This window comes from Cyrtonyx montezumae, unplaced genomic scaffold (genome assembly GCF_038088225.1).
Source record: "Cyrtonyx montezumae isolate F1298 unplaced genomic scaffold, pur_monq_1.0 scaffold_3, whole genome shotgun sequence".
Taxonomy (NCBI): domain Eukaryota; kingdom Metazoa; phylum Chordata; class Aves; order Galliformes; family Odontophoridae; genus Cyrtonyx; species Cyrtonyx montezumae.
Genome location: NW_027072034.1, coordinates 107191955 through 107212748, shown reverse-complemented (window position 1 = coordinate 107212748; position 20794 = coordinate 107191955). Strand labels below are relative to the sequence as shown.

Below are 20794 nucleotides of genomic sequence, written 5' to 3'. Positions count from 1 at the left end.
GCTGATTCTGCCCCAAAGAAAGGGAGGTGTAGGGGAAGGAGGACAGGCTTTTGGCCCAGAAACAAAGAAAAAGGAAAGAGCCCATTCCCAACCTTTGACAAAGAAAGTTTAAATTAAATGAACAACAGTAACAACAAAAACTCACCAAAATAATTTCATGCTGAAAACAATGAATTTGGATGAGATGCCCCAAGTGGAAAAGTTAGATGTTATCAGTGACATAATTTCTCTTCCCTTTTAAAAGACATTGGAAATAGAATCCTTCGAATAGAATGGAACACATCTGTACAGGATGGGATGCATTTGAAATCTTATATTTCTCTGATTAATTTTAAAATGCTTTCCTCCTCAAATACAGACATTACACTGTGAAAGCACAAAAACACATACATGTAGACTCAGACATATATTCACATACATGGTTTCAGACACAGATCCACTTCTGCTGACAGCCTGACGCGAAAAGCTTTTTATTAAAATTAATTTTTGCACACTTGCAGCTGCTATGTTAGCTGCAATAAATAACAACAATAAGGCTGAAATCTGTCAACACCTTGACAAATATTCAAAGAGCTGTTTAGGTGGGAAATATGCTTATGATATTCATTGCTCCTAAAAGAGAAAATGATTATACAGTAACTAAACCCTAAGTAAGAGCTAAAGATATTCACCTCATGAAGCCATTGCTCAACTAGCCCCTTGGCACTTGCTGGAATTATTCACAGCACGAGCTCTACTTTTTCATTTTCTGCTGACTCCATGTGGGTAATTTCTTTCTCATGATTAAAAGTGAGCTTGGCAATTCCTTCAAAGCATTTCTTTAGGTGTGGCTGGATGTGGAGTGGATCCTTTGTCTCAGAAAGGATTCTTGAAAGAACATTGCTGCATTGAGAAAATTCCTGAAAAATGATTGAAAAAAAAAAGATAAAAAAAAAGAATTTTATAGGCATTTATACAAACGTTTTTTACACCACCACCAACAGACAGATGCAATGGACTGTTTACCTTGTAAAGAATAGTCTTTTCTTCACCAAGTAATCATTCAAGGCCTTCCTGAATGTCATCCAAAAGCGATTCTGCCTCTTCCAACTTATCCAGCATCTGGGACTGTGAGATAACCCTTGTGGCATTGGTCTCCTTCACTGACTCCTTCGTTATTAGCCTCCTGGTGGGTGAGATAGAATACAGAGAATGTAATAACCATACTTCACACAACAGGCTCGCTCTCTCTTTTAAATTGAAAATCCCCTTATTACAAAACAAGGGGTGTTCTTTTTCTTCTACCTTTAAGTAGGACTGCCACATTCATTGCTTTTTACAAAAACGCAGCTGCTTTTTAAGCTACAGATAAATAGAATCTGCTAGGCAGTAATTCTACTCAGTCTGAATGCATTATTTTCTAAGTCACTTTGGCTAGGGACTTTTTATTATAAACTGGAATGAACAAGTCCTTTTCTCAACTAATTATGAGTATGTTTTGTTCTATACTATTAACCTACAATGCCAGATTGATTAGCTACTTTTGCTTCAGCCAGTCCAATAAATTAACACATTCTTTCTGGAAAATTAGAGAGCTAATTATTAAGACTTTTTAGTCTAATGATGAAAATATAAATGATATAGAGCAATGAAGAATGGTGTATCAATAACATTCACACAGTCTCTTTGATGTGAACAATGCAACCTCCTATTTCAACACCACTGACATGTGGGTGGGAGTTATTTTGACTCGACCTACAGAATTTTCTTCTCATAAAGCTTTGTTATATTGATATATAACAGTATTTGATATTTTATGAGTTCTGAGGAAGAAAGGCAAAGTTAAAACACAATTTTTCATATACTCATCCCTGGTGCCCATTTTGTTTTCCCATTGTTGGACTTTCAACTTATAAAAAATGAGGATGAAAAGAATAGAAACCAAAGCTACAAAGACGCTAAAACAGACAAAAATCGGGACTTGTATTATTACTCTTTTCACCATAAAACACAATCTACTGTGTTTGATTTGAAAAAATAGTTTAGTTTACAGAGAATAATTTGATATTCCATGGTAATACCACAAAGTAGAAAACAGCTTTGAGGTTTTTAGAACCGTCAGTGATTCAGAACACTCAGATCTGATGAAGAAAAAGTTTCTATAACATTCCAAGTCCACAGTACATTTTGCTCAACTGCTGTCAATAGTTTATAACTACTGGTACAAAAACACTCCAACAAATGAGATGCAAATATTTAGGTATCACCACATAACTGCCTTTATGCAAAACACACTTTGATTAACTGCATTAAAAAAAAAAAAAAAGAAAGAAGAAGGCAAGAAAAAAAAATCTTTTCTGTTTATTTGTTCAAATTCATTTCAGTACTGATGAGTTGAAATACATTAGAATGGTAGAAATATCTGAATAGTGGACTGAACAACTTTGGTCCAGCATTCAGAATTATAAATAAGAAAAGATCTTGGAAAGAAGAATATGTTCAGTTCACACAGTCACTATCTTAATATCATAATTTCACTGAGAATAATCTCATCCTTATTTAAATATTTTCGATTGAAATATTAGGAGAAGCAAGACATTCTTCAAAGCAGCTACTGTGAGAATGTTATATGCACACAACCAATAGCACTGCTTGCTTTGCGATGCTAAAGCTTGCTACATGTGACATTTCGCAGTCCTCTGGCAGTCTTGACAAACTTTTGGGGTGCAAGTCTCCGTTATCAGGAGGCTAACCAGGATGCTGAAATTCCAAAAGCGTAATTTGTGTATAATTAAGAGCAAATCTATTCTACAGTGTAGTGACTATACGTTTCAGTAGAGCTTTGAAGATGTGCGAGTAAATAAACAGCTAGACAAGGATTAACTCAACTCTCTACACTCTATAGATATAGATACTAGAACTAGGATACTGTGCTAGAATAACAAGTTTTGAACTGCTTACTCCTGCTTGCTTACAAATATGTCTAGGTCTGTCCATTTAGCAACACTTCTTTTCATGACATGACAGTAAGAGCAGCAAAGAATGGCGGACAAGATGTTCAGCAATTTGGAGTACTGTTTTCCTGTTGCCCTTAAATTAATTTCCGAATGAATGATATTCTCAACCACTTAGCAGCTGATTTCTAGGCAAGTTACTGGCCTATTGGCCTTCAGATTAGTGAATATCCCATCTTTAACACTCAGTAGCGTACAATGTATTTTTATTAAAAATGAACCTATTTTATTTCAGCTGGAACAGTTAAGGACAATGAAATCGGTGACACATAAAGTTCATATTATGCTGAGTACTGTCTGACAGCTTTTCATAGAAGTGATTGTTATGGAGAAAAATGATTGAGTCAACAAACATTTTAGCACTATCAAAGGCCTGTTTACATACAGGGATGATATCTATAAACACAGCTTTATCCAGCTGACGTTTCCCTTTACATCAGAAAGGAGAATCAAAATACCACAAAGATGGTTTCAGGAAAAAGAAAAAAATCATCACATTTCTTCAGCAAATCTCCTTACAGGTACTGTTTTGCCTTAAATCTATATGTAAAATTGCATACCTTTTCCAAAGTATTTCTCGCATTATTTAAAGCAAGTGTTTTACAGGTGCTTTTTGATATGCAAAAACTCTGAATATATCTATAGGCCACTCAATCAGGTAAAACTAAACACAGACAATACTCTGGGGAACTCACAGCAATAAAGGCAAATGTTAATGATTTTCCTTTGCCTAAAATTAAAGGAGACACTAGATCCAAACTATATGGGTAGTAAGATTTTTCACTTTTAACAACCAAGATCTTACCATTCCTCACTCACATTTCTCCTCTTAGTGCCATAGAGTTACTTCTGCAGCAGAACTTGAAGTCATTACTCCATAACATCCTGCATAAATCATAAAAATAAAACTTCAGACATCCAAAGCTGTAAGTTACTGTATAACTTACATATATAATTACATCCCTCGTTATACAATTTTTATACTGAGTTTTTAAGAAAGTGTTGCTTTTTTTTTTTCCTAGAAGCAAAAATATTTGTCATCATAGAATCATAGAATGGCTTGGGTTGGAAGGCACCCCAATGATCATCAAGTTCCAACCCCCCACCACCACCACAGGCAGGGCCATGAACCTCTAGACCTGGTACTAGACCAGGTTGCCCAGGGCCCCATCCAATCTGATCTTGAACACCTCCAGGGACAGAGCGTCCAAAACCTCAGCCTGTGGCAGCACCTCACCACTCCCTCTGTAAAGAACATCCCCCTGATATTCAATCTAAACCTTCCCTCCTTGAGCTAAAAACCATTCTCCCTAGTCCTACCACTGTCTATCCTTGAAAAAAGTCGATTCCCCTCCTTTTTATAACCCCCTTTTCAATACTGGAAGGCTGCAGTGAGTATCCTTGCAGCCTTCTCCAGGCTGAAAAAGCCCAGATCCCTCAGCCTGTCTTCGCAGGGGAGGTGTTCTAGATCATCTTTGTGGCCTTCTTCTGGACCCCCTTCAACAGCTCCACATCTTTCCTGTACTGGGGGTTAGGGTTAGAGTACTCCAGATGGGCCTCACAAGAGCAGAGAAGAAGGGGACAGTCACCTCCCTGATCCTTGTGCCTACCCCTCTTCTGATGAAGCCCAGGACACCTTTGGCCTTTTGAGCTGCAAGAGCACACTGCTGGCTCATATTCAGTTTTTCATCCACCAGGACCCCAAGGTCCTTCTCCACAGGGCTACATAAAAATACTCTAATAAATATTTTGCAAAATATATTCTTTATTTCTTTCCAGTTCTGCTTCATGGAGTACAATGAGGAATAAGACATGCATGAATGCCTGTTTGACTTTCTCACTTGGTTGATTCACTAACTTACTGGGAGGCTACACCTCTATTGTTTCTGAGCTTATGTCATAAAAACCAAATGGAAATTGATTTAAGACAACAAACTTTAAACTTTCTTTCTCAATACTCTACAGGGCAAAAGTGGCAAAGGTAAGTTGGAAACATTTTAAATAATGAAAATCACTGAAGATTAAACCACACACAATGTAGTGAAACTTGAGATGTGAGATGGAGATGAAATCTAAAAGCTAATTAAATACAACAAGAGCCTCTCAAAGGCAACATACCAGCTTAGCCTCCCATGCTAATATTTTGTTTTGAAGAGTGCAATAAATGGAGGGCTTTTCATGGCTGCAGATTTCAAAATGTGATCCACCAGCTAAGCCTGAGAGGGGAGAAAAAAAATACATTAGATGCATGGATTACTGTACTGAATAGATGCCAAGGCCAAGATAAAAAGAATAGATAAGTTAGGGCTTCTGAGGAGCTAAATTTGAAGCCAGCCAGCAAAACGGATTGAACCTTATTACCTCTAGTCACTGAGAAATTCCCTAGACAGTTGGATGTAATTTGAAAAGGTCAGAAAAAAAATTTCCTTCACAGTATTATTTCTTCATGGTTTAAGGGTGTACATTTGTGTGATGCCAGCTCTAATCATTTTTATTGACTTGCTGTGGAGAGACACAAAGATGCACAGGGAAGCAAGACAGATGTGTAAGACATGTCCTAACTTTGTTCCCAGTTCTAATACATATCACAGCATTAGGTATGTTTTCACGTTAATAATTTCAGTTTGTTCTTTGCTATCACTGAGAGAAAAGTACCTTGTTTGTCTAAGTCAGGAACAAAAGGGGGAAAAAATGTGCATATCATTGAAAACTTGCTACAATTTTTCATATTTTCTATGAGAGTTCATTGAATTTCATGTGAATTTGAAATATATGACTGGAATTCAGTATGTGTAATAGGATTTTCTAGACAATTTTAGGTACGCTCAGTTGATTTTTCTTTTCACTTAAAGGGAAGCAGTTCTCTCTGAACAGATTATAGAATGACCTTCAACATACTGACAGTACAAGCTTTGTTATCACTGTGGTTGTCCTGTGGAAAAGCAAAAACAAAAACAAAAAACAGCACTAAAACAAATGAAAAGGAAAACCAACAAAACAAACCACCTCAATTAAAAGCATTTAATTATTTTACTTAGCATACACAGAGGCTTGCAATCAATCTGAACATTTGCTAACATTACATTAACAGTCAATTTTTTGTCATGCAATTAAAATCAAAGGAGATTTAACAACACAAAAGCAGCATTATCCATCCCAGCCCCTAGAAAAGTTTAATTAACATTAGATTTTCTTTCACTCAGAAGACATTTGTCTTCCATTCATAACACAAACATCGGTATTCATTGTATTTTGGCACTGAATGCAATGCAGAGACAATTTTAATGGCCATTAAAGTATAGCTCTGTGAGTTCCTCCACTGCATAATGTTTATGGAAGATGCCTGAAAGATGACTAAAACTGTTTTTGATAAGAAAGCCATTTCCATATGGTCATATTCGCTTCCTCTAAGCACCATACAATTGGAACAACAAGAAATCTCAGCAGAATAGTTGCACATATATATTCACTCCTCTAGAACATTATTGTTCTAAAAGCAAATTGGGAAATGTTAGCCATAGGGGGGAATAAAAAGCATGGGTAAACGTTTCACTTACAAAAGCTGATACTTTCAACTGAAGTGGGACTGTTCCCCTGTAGAAAAGATGTATAGTTCATTTAAACATGGAACTCTCTTCAATAATTTAGGAAGCTTTCAAAAAAGAAAAAAAAAAAAAAAAGAAGACAAGCAAACCTGCCTATTTGGAAAGGATACTGGGGAGAGGGAATAACACACTAGATTAAAAACTTATTTATTTATTAATCAGGCTCCCACTGTCATCTTCAGGATGATAGTGAAGCAGAATGGTAATTTAATATTTTAAGATAAGAAATGTGTGAATACATAGAAACCATCCAGTTCTTGGGTATCAAGACAATGTCTTCTCTGTTTTATTTCCAGAAAAGACTGATAGAGAACATAAATTCTGCTATCCTACTCTTTAAGATTAATTTATGAACCCTGTGAGTCTTTCAACCCTCCAAATAAAAATAAAGTAACGCACATCCTTACAGCTTTAGTTTCTCTATTGTTACTATCTCAATAACAGCAGGTGATGCTGCATGATCTTATATATTGTTCCCTCTCTCAAATTAGTATTCAAAGACCATTTAAAAAATTGATAGAACGCCTTTAAGATTTCCATTATGTATATGACACCTTTCTTGCTCTATCTTTACATGTGGGAGTAAACCAAACTGATCCTATCTAACCATCATATGTCAGTGGCAATATCCTCCCCATTTACGTAACGCTGCTCTCCACCACTCTGTAACTTTTATTCGTTGCGCTGGTGGTAGAATTATGCAAAATTCAAATTGTTGCTAACTCTCACTATTTAACAATAAAGTTAGTTCACTACTTATACAAATCGGTCAGAAAGGTGAGGGACTTTCAGCTATATCTAATCAGAATTTATTTTTAAACTGTATTACTGCCGTTCAACCATAAGTTGGTTGTAGAAATTATACTTCTTTCCATCTTTTCAATCTACAAGGCTAGGGTCCAACTCGAATTCCAGCTGATGTAACATCACAGCCAGGATCTTGTAGAGTTTCTTTCTGTTTGTCTTTCTGTAGGTGAGCAGAAGATGGTGATTTTTTAAAAAATAAATATAAAAATAAATGTGTTTCAGTCCTGTAACTTAACAATGCTATTAGGAAAACATTATTCTCAGAATAAGTGGTGATGAACTGGAACAGGCTGCCCCTGAAAGTTGTGGAATCATTGTCCTTGGAAGTTTTCAAGAAATTGGTGGATGCTGTACTGAGTGACCTGAGGCCTCACCTGGAGTATTGTGTCCAGTTCTGGACTCCCCAGTACATAAAAGACAGGGATCTCTTTGAAAGAGACCAGTGGAGGACTACAAAGACGATAAAAGGCCTGGAACTCCTCTCTTATCAGGAAAGGCTGAGAGACCTGAGTCTGTTCAGCCCTGAAAAAAGAAGATTCAGAGGGGATCTGATCCATGTCTATAAATATCTAAAGTGCAGGAGGCAAAGAGACAAGGCTGGACTCTTCTCTGCAGTGTGTGGTGATAGGATGAGGGGAAATGGTCACAAACTGATGCATAAGAAGTGCCACACAAATGTGTGTGGGAACTTCTTCACAGTAAGGATGACGGAGCACTGGAACAGACTGTCCAGAGAGGTTGTGGAGTCCCTTTCTCTGGAGATTTTCAAGAGCTGCCTGGACACCTACGTGTGCAACATGGTCTAGGGTGCCTGCTTTGGTGGGAGGTTGAACTAAACGATCTCTAGAGGTCCCTTCCAACCTCTACAATTCTATGATTCTGTGATGCTGTGACTTTATCTAGAATAGTCATGGGTGGATGGTCAGGCTAGATGTTCTCAGTGGTCTTTCCAAGTATAGTGATTCTATGATTCTATAAACGGTAGCTACCTTTGTCTTGTGAACAATGGATTACTGGAACCCATTCAGCATGTATTTTTAACCATAGCCAATCAAAAACAGGGATTCCAAAGGATAAATATTGTTTGATTTCGGAATGCATACCCCTATGAGGCTACAAGATGCCATCTTTAACAAACTAATTTGAATGCTTCAGGCATTCTCCTTCACTTCTGGTGCAAAATTTCTTCTCACACACCTAATAGAAAAGCGAAATGCCATTCATCAGATCTGACCCACAGCCAGATTCTTAACAGAACCTGGGGGAAGGCTAGATTCTCCTTCCTATTATACACAGTCTAGAGACTGCCCAGCCACTCTTGAATTTTGTTTTTATCAGCAAAGATGCCCAAGATGTGCCCCATTAAAAGAATAAGAAAAAGAAGGGAAAAAAAGATTGTGTAGGAGCACATTCTAGACACAATCCCAGTTTTCAATGAGCTCCACTGTCACTTCAACCTGCAGCAGGCCATGTTGCTCACTGATCTAGCATGCACAAAAGAACTGAGTAGCTATTTCACAGAGAGGAGGAAAGGCTTGAGAGATTGATATTATAGTAGAATCATTACTAAGATTAACTCCAACAAGCAGTTAGCTGATAGCTTCTGACTTTATTACTCACCGGTATTCCAACTGGTCCTTCCCTTTTTGAATGGACAAGCTAACTTCATTTCATTATTTATTTATCTAACTGGAGATATGAATGTATTCAAAGAAGGCACAGAAAAAATTTCTGACATCTCACATCATATTGGGGAAGCTAAATTAATATTTCCACCCTTCATAATACATCAGCTAAACATTAAGTAATAATGTTCTCCATCTTAGAGGCCACTTTGTGTTGCATAGAATTTGAACTCATCTCTTTTTTTTTCTATTTGGAACAAGTAAAACATTTCAGTTCACTTAGATGTAATGTTTATCTCTTAAATACAAAATCATCTCTCTTAAAATAAATTAGCCCTCCTTAAAGACATAATGTAAAAACAAACAAACAAACAAAAAAACATGGCTTTATAATGCACAGAAGTCCATCTTGCCAAATTACCATGAACACTGTTTCAGCTCCCAACTCTAATATCATTAAAATGAGCATCCAGCAAATTAGGCTTGAGAACAGTGAAATGCAAATAAAATACTGTATGAATCACAACAGAAACATAACTTTTTATGCATGTTTAATTAAAAGAAAACAAACAAAAAAATTATTAAAGAGCTAATGAAATGATCTCCAAAATAAATATATGTACAAGAATTTATAACAGATTTTTTTTCAGTCAGTATTGCAGTGAGAAAGCTTTGTTTCAACAAATGTTAGATGACACATGGAGAGGCAAACCTGAATGTCATCAACAGCTGCTAATATGTGGATTCCTCTGTCTTTGTGTGATGAAAACTGAATACATCATTCCAACCAGTAATCACTTTATAGGCATTCCCTGAGACACAGCCCTTAATGATTTGGGAATTACGCTTTAATTGTTAAGCTTTCTAACAGTTTAAGCAATGTTTAAATCAATGGCCAGAAAGAATCTTTCATCAGTGTGTTGTTGAATATCATCTGAGTAATACACACCACAAATAATTATTTAATAAAATTGAATCCCAATTTATATATATTCTTTTTTTTCTTCTTGTTATTATAATTTATTTTGGAACCAAAAACGTACGGGTGAGTAAACTGCTCAATTATCTGCTTTTGACTTTCTGAGCTAACAGAGCACTGGCTCCTCTCTAATCAAAGCAAATTAGACAAAACCAACATGCACTTTTTTTTTTTTTTTTTGGCTGAATTCCTTTTTTCATCGAGACCAAAATTACAATCTTTTATATATGGATATAAAGACATGTATGTCTATAAATATTTAATATTTGTATTACAAGTTCGGCCTAGAGCCAATGGTTTTGACCAAGGAGTTACTGTACTTAGTTCTGTACAATGAAGAGTGGATATGCCTGTTGCCCTGCAAAGCCTCCCATTAAATTAAAAACTCTGGCATTTTGATTATTTTTCAGCTACCCATGACAATCTTATGGCATTATTGTTTGTTCAGCTACACTTGTTGTAGACAAACAAGAGCAATGCTTAAAATGGTATTTTAGTTATTTAAATGTTTTCATATCACTCTTCCATAATATCTCATTTAGATAAATGGACTACTATTTCTAAGCAGTAATGCGTGGAGCACTCCAGATGAGAGTATCACATGGCAGTGCTTACTAGAACCACCCAAATCCTTCAACTTGTTCTCTCAGGTGACTTACAGACAATCCACATGAAACAGAGGTTGGAAATGAAAGAAAAATTATTTGCCCCGAATGTCCCTATTATCCCTCATTCACACACACTTTTTTTTTAAGAGGTGGAAGTGAGCTTACCGAGAAACATTTTATCCAAGTAAGCAATTCAAGTTTGTATTATAATGAGGAAATAGGAAAAGAATTAAGATTGTTCCTAAAATTTTGGAACACACAGATGTCTTATGTAGGTCTAGAACACAAAGTATAATCACAGCAAAAAAATTTCTTCATAATTTTAAAATATAACTGAATGAAAAGCCAGGTAAGTAAAATATCAAGATTTTATTTTGCTCATGTTAGATCTCGTGCACCTGAAAAGAAATATTTTATTCCACTAGGAATCTGGAAGAGCATTCTTTCCAAAAGTGCTATTTCATTCTCATACAGACAGAAAATTAATATTAAAATTGTGATTGATGTAAAGATGGTCTGATACTACCCTTGATACTGATAAGCATAGTTTAAAAATGTATCTAAGAGAAAAAAAGAACTTTTACACAGATTTGCAAAAACACACTCGTTATACCCTTTTTCTACTGGATGATGCTTCTAAATTTTGGTCTCCCAAAGTGGAACTGGCAAGAAAAATTAAAGTGTTTTTATGAATTTTTTATGTATACTTTGATGGGCAAAGCTTTTTGTACATGTATACAAATATACAAAATATAGATGGAAGCACACTTATACTATGGAAAACACAACTTTTCAGACATCTCTCTTCATTAGTCTAAACATGCTTAAGCACATTTTTATCTAGTCATGCAGTTTTCATTTTGAGTTTGAAGGCTTCAAAAAGACACTGTCCAAAAGTTATTCATTTTTAGTAAGTAGTCACACAAACTGAATGCCCCACATTTATCACAGCATAAAAATGTCACACACAGATTGATTCATAATCACCACACAGATGTCAGTTAGCACAGGTATACTCACTTTGGAAAGAATCCAAATGAAATGCAAATATGCACACTGCTTACTTTACTTCTTAGTTGACACTTCAAACAGTTCATTAATAGTATTATAACAGTCCTTAACATGTAATCTGAAGGTGTATTCATTTCAGCACAATTCTGTCCGAAACATCTACAAGTACATGTATTTCATATGCATATTCACATGCGTGCACATTTGCACAAATATGTATACAAAACATGCTAGAAGATGGTTGCAGCTGCATTGATTCAACCATCAGTGCCCTAAGTGGATGGAGGAAGCATGGTAACAAAGACTGGAGATAGCGTAAAGACAGTGGAGCTATGAAAGATCTTAAAGAAGGCAAGAACTTTCAACTCAACAGCATTGACAGAGGGGTTAATAAAATTTGGTATGAAACAGTTATTTACATAGTTTCTCTTCCTTTATGAGTGTTCCACACACAGATATAGGCAACCCCATGAAAGGTGGAGTATCTGTAATCACTTGGAGAGCATAGCACCTATTTTGTTTTCTCTTACTATTTCTTACAGTTTTACATAGTTAAAAACAATTTTAGATTATAAGTGCATTATATTGTACTTTACATGCAGAAGTGTAACAAGAATAATGTAGTCTGGGTTAAAGAACAGAAAAAATTTTAGGAAATTTATAAGTAGATGTTGTCAAGACCAGTGACATCAGAAATAATCAATTTTTGATAAACAGTCCTTATTTGCTGGAAGTTTGTAGATAACACATGATTATTGTGCTTTCCCTTTTCTTTCATATACAGTACTGTGATGGTTTGTAATTTAGATATGAACTAAATTAACAGATGAAAAACAATTTGCTGGAGTTGAATCTGGGTGGAACAGAGTTGGCTGTGTAGCAGAGAAAAGCATTTGGAAAAGTTCATATAAAACATGATTGTAATGGAAAACTTTACAGAACTAGTTCAGTTAAACAGTAGCTTGCAAGTCTTTTTGAAATCTATGCTGACATAAGACTTTTAGGAAACATTATTTGCCACTGAGCACAATACTTCTAGATGTCTACAGTAGCCTACTAGATTAACACTCAGTATTAATCTATCAAAGAAAAAAATTCAATGAGGAGAAAAGCACAGAGAAAGGCTAATCTATGAAAATGTCAAATACTATTTATTAAGCAAAAAGAAGATGCTCTTGACTTGCATCCTCTAAATACATTTTCCAATACAGAAATAGCATCCTACTTGTTTTGAGAACCACCTTGACAAGTCAGATGTAGCCAGCAGACCCAATATTGACATGTGAATTACTTTGAAGATGAGAAATATGGCACTGAGTTGGCAACAGCAGAAATCTTAAATCCTGCGGAAATATCAAAACAGATGAGATGAATATGTATGGCCACCCAATGTGTTCACAGAGCAGTATCCAACACAATACAGTGCCTCAGCCTTCTCTCCAAGTCACCTCTGTATTACAAGAATTACAATAACAAGGACTGCATGTGGTGAAAGAAAAGACCATAAGCATTCAAGAGGAAGAGAGATTTTCTGCTTTAGCCACTGATTGATTTTTCTACTGTAGAAGAGTAAAAAGGAATTCAATATAAACTGTTGTGTAGGGAGCAAGGCAATTAATAATAATAAAAAAAGGCACATTTAAGAAGTGGAGCAAGAAAGTATTTCTATTCTTCAGTGGGCTTCCCTCTAATCACACACAGCTTTAATGTCACTACATGATGTGGGGATGTAAACTCTGTGAATACAGTACTGAGTAAGGAGGTGTTAGAACCTCCTTTTCTTCTCTTCTCCCCTCGATTCAAGCCTGAAATTTGTATTTGGTATGTTTCATCGGTATATTTCATCAGAGCTTGAGGATGGTTTTATTATTGTTTTGACTGGGATAGAGTTCATTTGTTTCATGGTAGCTCACATCATGTTATGCTTCAGTTTTGTCATGAAAACCATGGTGATACACACAACTGTATTGTTGTCACTTGGTAGTACTTCCAGAGCTTCTTAAAACCAGCATGGATTTCTGCATCTGCCTCTTCTATGATCTAGAATATGATGATTCTCTTTCTCATTTATTCTTTCAGCTACACCTTGCACAAGGAACTCAAGCTCTATTGAAGTCTAAGGAGTACACATCATGAAATGGTCTAGTATAACATTTTGTGACTCAAGAATTCTGTTAAATATTATTTATTTGGGATAAAATTTTGGACTGAAGAGACAATTGTACAGAATCACTTTCATTTTGCAACAGTAATGGGAATGAAGAAATTCTTTTACCAAAGCAGTCCAAAACTGATATGCAGTACTGCTGTTCTCTCTAGCCAGTGTTAATTGCCAGCTGAACAATGCACATATATTTGGCTGGTTTATTTAGGAGCATGCTCCACCAGAAAATTCTACACAAATGAAATACAAGAGGATATAACTAAAAGACTCAGGTGTAAGGTTCAGGAGTTTGGATAATTGTAGAAAATACAATCTGCTCTACATGTCAACCTACTAAAAAACAGAATTGTTGAATGTTTTGAAAAAGGAGTATTGTATTCCTCAAACTAAGTAACCAGGCTGAACTCTATTCACTATATTATCTACAATTCTTGAATAGTAGGTCTGAAAGAGTTTTCCCACTGCAAAATACACACAACATGATAGTAGATTATGACCAATTTAGGTCAAAAGATTAAACAATTTTTGCAACTGTAACTAAAGCTACCTGTACTGAATGAGGACCTTTACAGATGTCTGGACAACATTTACACAAGAACTGAACAAATTCGAAAATTAGAACATTACAACTGTAACTATTATTTTGGTACAAATAGTTTGGTACAAATAATACAAACAGTATTTCAAATCCTTGCTTTGCATTTTGATAAGACACTGTGGGAAAATTTTTTTGATGGAATTACTGAGTTTCACATGGAGCTGACCTCTGAATATTTAAGTTCTAGAGCAAAAGTAAGAGTAAACAGATAGAACAATTGGCAAATGCAGTACAGCTGCCAGTCTTTATTAAGAACACCTAAGCCAATGTATATGCTTTAAATATCCTTTTCTACTACTCTCAAATATATTTATAGTATTGCATCCAACAGAACTATTAAGAGTGATTAAGCATTCTACCTGAATACCTGTTTTCAATGTAATTGAGAAAACCATTTTGTCATTGTACTTTGCAGCATAGTTCACTGTAATTAAAAGCCTATCTGCAACTTTTGGAAATACAAATCTAATCCTCCTCTTTTATCAAAAGTGGATACATTTTTGTTGTGGTTGCAGAAAGAAAAATATGTATTGCTGCAAAAGATCTCTCTGTTATTAAGATATGTTTAACCTTTCTGTTATTTGGTTTTATTGTACTTACAATCTAGCTTTATTAAATTTGCAAAGTAGTTTGTTTATCTTCATTTTGGGAAAGTAGGTGGCTATAATTTACAAATATGTCAGTGAAAAATAGACCAGTGAGCTGTTCTTGGCTGGCACGTTGTCAGTGCACACAATGAGCTCCCCCCTACTCTTTCACACTTCTTTCTCTCTCTCTCTCTCTCACACACACACACACACACACACACACAAAATGTCTGCAGTAGAGTAAAAGATTCACATTAATACCGGAAGCGATGGAGAAGAATCCCGGCCGATATCCCATCTGTTCCCATGAATTACATTTAGAAATCATATGTAATATAGACGTTTCTGTCTGAACATCATAAAGCCCTGACACATTCAGGCTTTCATTAAAGAGCTCTGAGATGTGACTTGAATAACAATCTGTCTTAGCTAATTAGTATTTTCAGTTTAGCATATTCACTTTCAGACATATTGCTGTTTGCACATGGTAATTTAGGTAAACAGAGCCCATCCACAGCTGCATCAATTAACACTGCTAATCAAAACTGAATTCAGGTAATTAGGCACATTTATGCAAAAAGTGTGTAATTTGTGGGGAAAGCTAGATTCTTCAGTAATATTTCAATAAGTAGGAGTCTCTTTTTGCAAATAAGAGAAGGAAATAATGGTAAATCATCTCTAACATATACATGATGCATACTCAGTGACAAATATCTAAATTAAATCTCACTAATTGGTCTGTATTTTCAGAAATTGGACTATATATTTTCATATAAATGTTTGCCTCAACATTTCTTCATGGAAAAGTGGATTCTCACTAAAAGTTTAGAGATTATTCAGACAGGACTTTAAAGGTTAATGTTTCCTCAAGCGATTTTTGAACTGTTGAACATGATGGTCAAAGTTGTTCTCATTTCCACCCAGGCAATTTTTAATGAAAACTCCCTCACTTCATTTTCAATTTAATTTCTTCAAAGAAGATATGTTTTAGTCTACTTTTAAAAAAAGCTTCTAGAAATGTATCCTGCTACTCATTTTAAGAGTGTAAAATAGTAAATACTTCAAAAGCATTGCACTTTGACCTACAAAGTTTTATCAGAATTTGAAAACAAACAGAAATATTAAAGCCATATAAAAATCTGTGTATTTATAACAGAATTTTCATCGATACAGAAATTGAATGAAGGATCAGTCATTGTGCTCCAGAAGTTTTCATATGGAGTTACTTGTGTAATTCAAATTCAGTTCTCTGTTACACACACTTCCATAAAGCTTAACAAGTCTGATGGAGAAAAATTCCATCATTCTGTACTCATTCATCAACCTGCAGCTGATTTTCCATAAATTTTAAGACTGACAAAAAGATTGCCTAGGTAATTACTGATTTTTAAAAGAAGCTTCAAAGGAACTTTACATTTTTGTTACTAATAGCTGGTTTATTCTTCTCATAACAAATAAATAAATAAGACAAAATAATTTTACTTCCAAATTTGTATAATACATTTATTCAGTCTAGTCAGTTTGCATCTTCTGTATTGGTTCTACAGTCACTTTTGGGGTGGAATATATAATACATTCTCATCATGTGTAAACACACAACACAGAGTACGTAGCTTTCACTATAAAATCAATGCTAACTTTTTACAACTTAAAATTTTAATCCTTTATAGCTATTGATATCGCAGCATATTTTGTGGTCACAGAACAGTGCAAGTATTCCTATGTAGAAAGTTTCTTCTACATAGAAAAGTGTGATTTGTACTGTCATTAAAGCTATATGAAAAATGCTTAACTGTCATGGTCTTATGATTTTACGGTATTGGTACTCCACATTATAACATATACTGTAGTTAAAGGTTACCACACCTCCAATTTTAATTTAGCTATTGGCAGAGCAGAATATTGAGAGAATATTGACAGAGCCCAGAAGAAAAATAAAGCTTACAGAAAAAATAAGATTTTGAAGTGTTTTCCATTCAAATAATCACAATGACTACTGCTAATGTAGTTAAATGTTAGAATGTTGAAAATGATGGTTTCTGAAAGAAAGCACTAGGTCAACCTAGAACTAGGTGAAATTCCATATGCAGCTGTGGCTGGGGCAATGGGACCCGATGCAATAATTTCACATTTTTTCAATTTCTCTGTTGCAAGAGAGAATCAGCTGTGTGTCATACTATAAGCTAAATAGCTGTTTGGTCTCTCATATGGCTTATTTACCTTGACATATAGTATTACTTAATCTTATGTGACCTGTTTCTAGAAGAACTTCCTATTCTTGATAAATGTTTTTAAACAGGAGTTATATTGACTAACTATATTGCATGTTATACTCTGTAGCAAGTGAGTTCAGCAAAAATGACCTAACCTCCCTCCATCACCCTGTCCACTATTTTTGCCTAAAGTAATCAGATTTAGTAAACATTCCAACTAAATTTCCAGAAATATTTTACTACACTGTCCTGTCTATTCTACCTATACCTGTCAGTTAATACAAACACACACATAGGAGACTCTTTTCAGTGAACACATGTATTGCCTATATCATTACTTCATCATGAACTGCCCTCATGCACCACCATTTGAACACACTCTAGAATGCTAGAGTATCATACTTCATTGCGTTTTTTTTGAGTCATAATAACTGCATGGCAAGGTTGGTTGACAATATAATATAGCAGGGTATATATTAAGCATGAAAGTCATACAAAAGTTGGCTAGTAAAAGAATTTCTCACACAAGCAGGCCCACTCTTTTTCCTCTTCTATACTGCTCTACTCTAAAATTCTCATCGAGATAGAGAGATGTACTTATTAAAATTTGAAAATATGCTGAGTTGGTGTATATACTTACATACTTACTGCTAACTAAAATAGGATGAGTACTTAAGATCAAGAAGATCCTACAAACTACTGGTTTCCTCAAGTTTTGTACAAAAAAAAAGTATGTTCCAACCACTCAAAAACATTCTTAGCGCTATAACAAATACATATATATTTAAATATCATATTTATTTTTTGTATAGAGAATGCATATTGTTCTTCATAACAAAAGCTATGTAATACTTCATTTCTCCGGTATTTCTAGGGTTAACCTAGACAATGCAAAAACTGTAGTTCAAAGAAAGCAGAAGCAAGAGTCCAAAGCCATCAATTAGTACTCTACACCTTACTACAGAAAAAAAGCTCAGTAATTTACAAATGTTGAAGGGAGTGCTATCTCCATAATTAAAAATCAGGCAGAGATCCTTTTGGCAAATGGATCTCTTTGTTAAACATCCCACTAATCCAAGCCTGGAGGTATAATTCAGTACCCTGGAGAACCCCCTCTATGCTTTTGCCAGCTGTTCCATTTAGGTCACTCCACCACAAGTTCAGCTTTTATCTATTCCTCACTTTCCTCACTGGGTCCCAGAAGCAGCAGCTCATCTCTCTGAAGGCTGTTTAAAGTGTAAATGAAAAGCCTAGAAAGAAGTGAGCCACAATCACAGGGTCCTTAATTTCTGAACTACAATTCCTTGGACTTCCCTACCTTGACAGATGCAGTATGAAGTATTCTTGATGCAAAATGAGAAGGAAAACTAAACCTTACATTCACTGCCTTTTTAATGTTTTGCAGCTGTATAAAATAGGGAATTTTACTAGGCAGAAAGTCCACTGAAAGACAGAGGAAGCGGCCCTTCTGCAACTCCCAACATTGCTACTCATGGCATGGAAGAAAAAAGCTTTGAAGAGCCATTTTATCACTTCCTAGAGGGTCAGAGAGAAATGGAGTTGGGTGGAGTGCCATATAGTTTGATGCAGAACATTTTGTGCAAAGGACCACAATCACCCCTTGGTGCCTCCCTCCTTGGGTTAGTAGACAAAAGAAGGAGGCAGCAATGCTGCAAGTACTTCTATGCAAGCTCATCCTCAAGTAACTAACTTGCTTTGAGTTTTCTGCTGTTTTTGACATGAAACTTTAACCAGCATTGCTCACCGAAAACAATGGAAACATATGAATTTAAATTGAATCCAACTATAATATTTCTAGCTAGTGTAAATTTAAGCTCTCAGAATTACTACAATCCTCAAGAACTGCTTTTAAGCAGTATGCTGTTTTATAGTAACACACCAATCTCTTATTCTGGGAAAAGTAAAACTGTTTCACTACAAAAAATAATCCAGTCCCAGCATCCATTTTTTGTTTAAACAAGATAAGAGCAAAGCAGATTGTCTGGGAAGAATTTAAAGGTATTCAACGTTTTACGAAAGATTCTTAAAAATTTAGAATGAACACATGACTCAGATGTGTGAAATGTATTATTAATTAATATAGTCTGCACACAGTTACCAACTGCACTGTGAAGTCACACATCTATTACAAATTAATTCAAAGACTTGCTAGGTTCTTCAAGTCTGTTCAAAAGCAGATACACAGTGACTCCAAAGACCTTGCAGCAAGTGAACTCCTGTGGGCCCCAGGCAACTACTAAGACCATGGTCTGTGTTACTCACGCCAGCTCAGACCCAAGTATGTGTGCACACGTGGTCTGAAGGACTAGGATCAGTATGTTCAAGTGGTGCAACCATTCCCACGCCTGCACTTGAGCTGCTCTCAAGGAAGAGCTGTCAGTCAAAACATAACGCTTCTGCGTGCTTGTAGAACTGACATTTAAGGGCCAGGGAGAAGAAAAGAAAAAAAAGCTACACGTGCCTGTCTACTTCTAATTCTGCAATGGCTCTCACAGGTAAGCAGCCCAGCTCTCTTGAGCTGCCTTGCAAGGATCACAGAACCCCTCACCTGTATTACGCTCCTGCTCATACACGCTCCAGCCAGCTTGAGGTCAAAAACAGGAGATAAAGCATTTCATTGTGCTTTCTAGTGCTTACCTTACTGATGTGCTTCCATGCGCTTCTGCTGACATTCCTGCATGAGGGTTTGTGTCAGGCAGCTGCTCTCAGGTTCGGCGTCCCCGTGGCACTGCTGCTCCAGCGGCGATGAGCAAAGCAGAGGCAGGATGCCACTGGGCAACTCCAGCAGAGCCCAGTCACGCACCGTCTGCAAGCACAGCTCACTGAGTGCAAAAGGAAAATTAAAACATTTTTTTCCCTTACACTTGAATGACATAGCGCACTGTTCTGTGTTTGCATTTAAATTGGACAGAATAATTTAGTACCGGCTTTTAATTTCAGGAGGGTTAATCACCTCAGCAAAGGTCAATCAAACTTTAATCTCCAATAAAATTGCAGCAGCTTCAGTCACCTGCAGGACATTTATTATATTCTTATTTCCATGCAAAAGAATGCATCGCTAATCTTCTAACTCTTTATATTAGCACATCTGCCATTAACATTTTACTAAAATTATTAATTCCTCTGAAACTATTACAAGAGCTCATTTCTACACATCTCAGAAGATAATCCTGTTAAAATCCAGCCACATCTATCTGACATTGCTTTAGTCGTCTGCTGTAATCCTCACAACCGTTTGATACTCCAACTGAGCTCCAACAATGCACAGTCTCAATTACATCAAATATTACAGGGTTTAGTTTAGAACAACAATATACTGTTTTAGTAACTTAATCTTCCCTATTGTCCGTGATTACAATACTAATCTATTTTGCCATTGTTCACAGTATTTTCCATTCAAAACAAAATATTGATTTTTAATTTTGCTTAGCACCCATTGAAAAACAGCAAATTTAGTAGGCAAAGTTAAAACCTGAATTATGTTATCAATACAAGCAATAATCACAATTATAGAAATATTTTTATGGCCTGGAAAAAAGTATTTCTTTCTCCAAACAGAGCTGCATTTTGAGGCATAGACTAT

General features: G+C 35.7%; 1 long non-coding RNA gene across 1 annotated transcript; it reads right to left on the bottom strand.

Annotated features, from left to right (window-relative positions):
- Positions 1–1134: 1134 nt before the first annotated feature.
- LOC136052737 (uncharacterized) lies at positions 1135–19876 on the bottom strand. Its single transcript, XR_010622562.1, has 4 exons — positions 19849–19876; positions 5112–5209; positions 3799–3878; positions 1135–1165 (listed from the first exon to the last, which is right to left on the bottom strand). It is a non-coding gene; the product is annotated as an uncharacterized LOC136052737 (long non-coding RNA).
- Between the last annotated feature and the right edge of the window lie 918 nt (positions 19877–20794).